This window comes from Montipora foliosa, chromosome 12 (assembly GCF_036669935.1).
Source record: "Montipora foliosa isolate CH-2021 chromosome 12, ASM3666993v2, whole genome shotgun sequence".
Classification (NCBI taxonomy): Eukaryota; Metazoa; Cnidaria; class Anthozoa; order Scleractinia; family Acroporidae; genus Montipora; species Montipora foliosa.
The window spans coordinates 8175627-8183126 of NC_090880.1; positions in this window are offsets into that span (position 1 = coordinate 8175627).

The following is a 7500-nucleotide window of genomic DNA, read 5'->3' on the forward strand; positions in this document are numbered from 1 at the left end:
CTATTAGAAACTGCACGCAGTCCGTAGTAGTGACGAGGTGACGCGGTGGACGGCAAACACGATTAATGTACGTACGTGTAGAGGGGCTACGAGCCCGCGGGGGGATTACTACCAGAAAAGTTGGGTGGGCGTGTGCAGCCAACGTCCCAAAACCCTCACCCTATTTAAGACCAGAGTGCTAAAACCATGCCCTATTTAAGACCAACATAGCAAAAATCGATACCCTATTTATGACCAGAACGGCTGTAAAACCCTACCCTTTGGGGCCGCACATACCCATATAGCCTTTATATACCCCGGGGGGGAGGGGGGAGCTACAAGCAACCACACCTTAGTTTGAAACCCCTTAGAAAAAATGCACAAGAAAAGAATTCAGATTTCCAAATTTATTTCGTTATTTCGTTCTTTCGCCCTCTGTTTTACATCAGTTGAGTATAATGGGAGATTGACACATTCCGGGGACTCGTATAAAGTTACAACAGCTTCATTTTACCTCTTGTTTCACTTCGTTTGGTCATCGCTTTTTTGTCGAGAGCTCAATTTTGTATCGACACGATACTTGACATGGATTTTACTTACTCCGAAATTGTTCAAGGTATGTAGCTGCACTGATGTTTTGCAAATTGGTTATCTTTGATATCAATTATTCACAGTTGTTCATTCTTGTGATCTATTATGTTCATTGTTTTTTTAGGAAAAAGGTGCTCCTCCGGTACTAGTTCTGGAGAGGAAAGGTAAGCCACGTGTTAATTTTAATAACCTTGTTATTTATCGGGTAGTAAGTCGAGATTAGTTTTCTTTTTCTTTCAGTGTCCGAGATCGGAAACAGCCAAAATTGGTTGTTACCTCACGTAAAAGAAAGGTTGAAAATGGCCCACGACGCGACCAAGGTTAGTGCGGTCAACTCGATTGTGCAATTCCCGCTTTGGACTTCTTCAATAGAACACGTGTGTGGATCCTTGACTCCTTTACTTTCTTGCTTATTTGGATTAGATGTTAGGTGTTAGTTTGTATGCTCTTTGTATCGGCTAGGAAACAGTGCGACTACATAGTGCGACGACTCATGTGTTTGCGTCTAGGGGTCATATGTTTGAAATGTTGGAAAAAATGGTTAATCGATGTCAATGTGTCAAAGGTCACTAAAATTGCCGACAGACCTTCGAATACAATTTAAAACGTTTCCTTACTTACTCGTTCTTAAATTTGGTTTGGATGAGAGGAGCAAAAAGTAATTTTTCGCATTCTTCCTCACAGGTAAACTATGGACTAAATGCGCCAGAAAGTAAGTATGTCTAATCGATTATAATAGTCGACTGATCAGATTAAGACTAATCTCGTACCCAGCTCTCACTCTGTCACTGAAAATGTGAGATCTGGTAAAGTTCGACAGTACACCATTTTTCATTGCCTACTAAAAAAAGGTTGAGGCAATGTAATCAACGCGGGACTCTTAGTGAAGGTTTGGTTTTGGCAAGCTCATGTGCTGTTTTGAATAAATGTCAGTTGTGCGGAGGAAAGTTTTGTTTTTTCCGACGCCGGAAAAGCTGTACAGTTGAGGAAAATCATTTAAAAATTTTGCAACGTTTGTGTAAATGGTACCGACGAAAACCCTACGTACCCTGCCACTCGAATAAAGTTCTGCGTAGCTTGCTACGCAGTACGCAGAAACTAATAAATTCAAGTTGAAGTATGAAATTTATTCAAAACAGAATTTGTCATTCTTATAGCGTGACTCGCGAATTAAGCAGTGATCAATTGTGAATTTTAATGTTAGATTAACTACATTTTTCACGAGATCGTGTCAAGAAAATAGCACTCGTTGCAGTGATTAATTAGGTCTAAGCACTCTTTAACATTTTCGCTTTCAATTTACGGATTTGGTTAACTACACTTTTCACGAGATTGTTTGAAGAAAATAGCACTCGTTTACTGATTCGGTTTTAGCGAGTAAATTTAGGAGGTGGACGCGCTAGAAACATGCTTTCCGTCAAGGTTTGTCGCCAACCTCGTTCCCAAAGTCCCCTCCTACTCGGCCCTCAGTGGCGCCACTGGGGCCGAGTAGGAGAGAACCCTGGGGACGAGGTTGGGTTTGTCACCAGATGCAAACATAGGCGGTGCGGGTAATCTGCCGTGCGAGTAAACGGCAGGAAACACACCTTTGGTTTATGGAAGTTAAGGACGATGAAAACCAAATTAAATTGAATGAAACATGAAAGCAAATAGACAGACCTCTTATATTTGAGCTTTGATAATTAGCTTCCAGTACTTGTTTGAACTTTTGAAATGAAATTCATTGATAAAGCCACAACAAAGCTGCGCAAACACCGAGAAGATTTAATTTCTTGTCGCCAGATAATTAGTTGCTCCTGCCTTTCGACGTAAACAAAACTTTGATGGCTTACCTTGTTGTCGCTTGCCTTGTGTGACACCATACTTGGTGTCACACAGCATCAACGAAAATACGCTCTTGATTCTCCTTAGGGCAGCGAAAGAAGTTCTTATCATCTCAAGTGATTCTGAAGCGGTATCACCAGTGAAAAAGGGCTGCTCAATCCGGTGAGAAATGTTGACATTATTCTATCTATGTACGGAACGTTACACACAGCACAGCTTGCTCTTTCACTACTTAGACACCTTTGCAATTGTTGTTATTTTGTTTCATGGTGTATTCTTTATCCCAGTAAGTACTTTGTTAAGAGTAGCCAGCCATCGTCTTAAGTCCTCCTTACCCTAACCCTAACCCAAAAGTGCGTCGTGACAAAGTAGACGTTTGAACAGGTCAAGACTCTATGTTTTGCGGTTACATAATGAATGGTGGCAAATCTTTTCTGTAGGAATTTTTATTTCTCCCTTAATTTTTTATCATTTTAAGACGTGCGGAAATCGATGAGAAGGTTGTCGCGAAGAGCGGGAGGAAGCCCCGAATTAAGAGCCCAAGTTTAGTTTCCTCTGACGAAGCCTCTGAGTAAGTAATCATACCAATTAATGTGAACAGCCCTTACTTTTAGTCTTCATAATGTATTTCACATCAATTGTTGAGAATTTGCATGCAGTTTCATCCTTTTTCTTTGTACATACTAATAATTATTACTACTATTATTACGTATTTTTTTTCTGAGCTTGAGAGCGGGCGGAATCGTCCAAATCCTGCAATCTCATTGGTTCCGGGAGAGGGCATTTTTTTACGATCTTGCCCGCTAACCCGGGCGGAATCGTTGGCAGCTTCCTTCACAAGTTTGTTTGTTGTTGTGAATGAGCAAAACCGCTGATTCAGAACCATTTCTCTTTTAAAAGTTGCGCTATTATTAGCGTTAACTAGGGAAAAGTGAATTTTGTTATTCAGACAAAACATCTGAAGGGAGAATCAAGCGAGTCAGCTAGGAAAACCGCTAAAGTAAAGCACAACAGGCGATTCGTGATGTCGCTTCACTAGTTTTATACCCCACGCTGTAACACGAACACGAACAACTTTTCTAGCAGTCCGGGTTATCGCTTTTTTATTTCTTTGTTAATATACTTGTTATATACTTGTTGTGAAATGTAAATTATTTGAAGAAGTTGCCTGTCCAATCATTAAAAGTTATTTAAAAGTAATGCCAAAATAGAAAACGTTTACCGTGCATTTGGAACCTGGTAAGCTTATGGAAAGCTGAAATATGACAACACGGTTTATGAATTGCGGTCGTCATTCCTTCATTAATTAATTCATTTATTCATTCATTCGCTCATTCATTGATTCATTCATTGATTCATTCATTCATTCGTTCTTTCGTTCGTTTCTTCGTTCCTTCGTTGGTTCATTCATTCCCTATTGATTTTAGACGAGAGCGAAGCAACGAGAGGGTCGCCGTGAAGAGTGAAGGAAATTCCAGAACCGAACGCGCAAGTTCACTTTCCTCGGACAAAACCTCCGAGTAAGTACTGAAAAACAAAATTGTACGGCCGGCGCGTATGAATGCGAAGAATACTTGTTTAACAGAGTTTAATAGAGTTTTAATAGAGTGGCATAAGTTTAGGTTCCGGGTTCCCTTGGGTGCATGCAAAATTTGTACATGAATGTTTGTTGCTCATGCACAGAACATAATTTTTCCGACATGTGGCATACTCCTAGAGAATACCCTTGCTCTCACAACAACGCCATATATGCGCATGCGCTTCCATGTAGGCAACATGGAGCCTCTTGCCCTTGTTATTCCCAATCGTGCATTAAAATGTAATTTCAACGCAGCTAGAAGATAATTGAACGTCATATTTGGGATGTGGTTGACAAGTTTATTCAAGGAGTTAACCTTACAACGTTATTTTCTGTTTCAGGTTTGGAAGTACTGATTCGTCTTATGGAGATTCGGAGCCCTTGTTTTTTGACGACGAGGAAATGCTTCCCTTGTATGAGTGGGGACTTGGCAGGTGCAAAAACCTCCAGGAAGCCGCAAACATCCTTATGATTGAAGCACCCAGTGCAAACGTTGCAAAAGTAGTGCCCACTTATGTAAACAAAAACGTTTCCTTCATAATAGATATCTCGGCGATAGATCACATAGATGACTTAAAATGCGATGAAATGGGCAGCTGGGTTTCCGTGGGTGTTAAAAATGCCTATTTTAGGAAAAAGTCGGCAAAAGTGAAAAAAGTTTCCGAGAGAAAATGCCACAGGGAAGATGTATTGAAATTGACCCGCCGGTATTATAGCAACGACAGCCTTCCTTCCTTAAAGAAGATCATCGTGTTTGGGTTGGACCATAAACAGCAACATTATCGTTACGCTTTTGTGCAGTACGTGTTCACTAGGGGTGAACAAACTGTGAAAGGCAAGCCGCACGGGAATAGTAAAAGATGTAGCCGACCGTATAAGCGCACCATGAAAAGTACAGTGATGAAGATAAGAACAAAAGTGGAAAAAATTGACCCCCGAAAAGTCGTTCACTCGATTGTTAAGGATCGCGGTGGAATAGACAGCCTCAGAACATCTGGAGAGCTGCCAAGGGACCGTAAGCAAATATATAATGTGGTTCAAAGTATGAGTGGACCTGAGCGGGTGCAAGATTCGTTGGAAGTTGTAATGGAAAAATGCAAAGAGGAAATGGTAAATGAGAACACTGCATTTATCAGATCCGTACAAATAACGCCAGAACCAATGATATTGATGGCGACAAAGAGGCAACTCGTAGACGTTGAGAGATTCTGCTGCAATCCTGCTAACTTCTGCGTTCTTGGCGTAGATGCTACGTTTGAGCTGTGCAATTATTACCTAACATTCGTCACGTATCGTAACCTGATTTTGGAAACAAAATCGGGTCATAATCCAGTCTTCATCGGGCCAGCTATTTTACACAAAAGTAAATTGGAAAGGTCCTATCATGTACTTCCATCGGAAATGGTTCGATGCCACCCCTCTTGTGCTGGTGTCCTTGTGGTGGGGACCGACGGAGAATTAAATTTATCAAACCCCCTGTTAAATGTTTTTCAAAGTGCGATGCATTTGCGATGTGACATGCACATGAAAGACAATATCAAGAGCAAACTGTCTTCTCTGGGGGTTCCGCCAGCCGTGGGAAAAGAATACATGGCGGACATTTTTGGCCGGGAAGGAGAGGCTGGACTTGTCCACTGCCAGAATGGAACTGAATTTGATCGTGGTCTTCAAAACCTTAAGACAGTCTGGGAAAAAAGACATGCGAAAGGCACTGACTTTTACCTGTACTTTATAAAGAAAAAGGCATCTGCCATAAGGGAAACTATGACAGCTGGCGTTAGATCCATGTGCGGGTTAGGTTTCCCCCCGGACGTGTACACGCAAAATGCAAGCGAGGCAATGAATAGAATTGTTAAAGAGGAAGACAAGGATGATGGTAGTTCTCGGCGGAAAAGGAAAACGGTCTGTGACATTGTTGAACGTTTACGAAAATTGGTCGAAAGGCAAGAACAGGAGCAGTTTTTGGCGGTGTTAGGCAAGGGAGAATACCAGGTAGCCGAGGGATATCGACATCTTGAAGTGGGAGACGATTATTATCGAATGACAGCGCGTCAAAAGGAAGCACTGAGGAAGGAGTTCTTCACTTGTAAGCAAATAGCAAGAGAGACTCAAACAGTAGATGACGACGAGATCTCGGAGTTCACGAACCCACCAGCGCTATCAGTTCAACCCGAAAATACCCAAATAATAACAGTTCCCTACAGCGTTTTGAAGGAATTGTTTGCAGAAGCAGGTCGAATCCTGCGTTCTCAAAACTCCTTGGTGCAGTCACCAACGTTTACGCTGGACGCCAGAAAAGAAGATCTCTGGTTTGTGGCTTCAAAAGAAGAAGCCAACAAGCCGCACTCGGTTAAAGTTTCTGACACTGGGCGGGTGACATGCGACGAAAGCTGCGTTCGGTGGGCGCGCCACAACATTTGCAGCCACACTGTTGCTGTAGCAGAAAAACTCAACATGCTCTCAAAGTATCTTCAGTGGTTTAGGAATAGGAGAAAGACAGGTACTTTGTCCAAAATGGCCGAAGTGGGAGCTCCGAAGACTAGCGGCCAGAAAAACAAGGCCACCCAAAGGAGAAAGGGGAGATCCAATGCCAAGGTGACCGGGCCTCCTACGGTTTTCCCTCAACACAGCAGAATTCCACCCAGCGACCAGTTGCCAGTAGGAATTCAACAAAACGGCACTCTTCCCACTTCGCTTCCAGTACAACTAAATACAATTCCTTTGCAGGTACCTCCCCTCAGTTTACCGTTGTCGATTCCTCAACATCCAGATGGCTTTTCTCCCACCACACAAGGACCGACCCTGAAGCCAGATCCCCCTCCGGGACTTGCAGAGGTAACTCTTCTCCACCTATGTGACCCACGTGTAAGCATCTGTCATGGGTGCAGCCAGCCAATTAGAAGTGCAGGAACCCATGTCCCGCCACCTGCAGATATGGTAGTGGTATCTAAAATGCGTCGTGAGTATACAGTTGCGGGCGAGAGGAGGCAAGGAAAAATGGGAAATGTGTATTTCCACGCAAACCTGACATGTATAAAGAAAAAATTAGCTCATTTTATGCCATCCCTTCTAACTGTTCAAAGTCATGTAAGACTACTATTAACACCGCTTCACAAACAGCACCTAATTGACTCTATAGGATTTTCAGCATAAACTTTACAATCTGTATTTGCTTTTGTTATTCAAAAATTTTTAGATGGAAATATATGTGTGTTTAAGTCCGTTTCATGCCTGTAAGGCACGATAAAGTGTATATGGGCCAATTCGAGGTGTTAAGGATAGGAACGAGAGCCTTTTGTAAGTAAATAGGTTTATTTCCGGTTATGATCGTGGGATTGCTAGACAATTCCACCCCCATACAGGTTTCTAAAAAGAGTTTTTGTTTTTGTTTTTGTTTTGTTTGATTAATTATTTCAAACTCTTTACGGTTTGGAATGACCTTCCTTATTTTTTCTTAAAAAAATCATAGATATCGAAAACATTTTGAACATTCAAGTTTCGAATTCTAATAAATTCGTTTCAAAAAT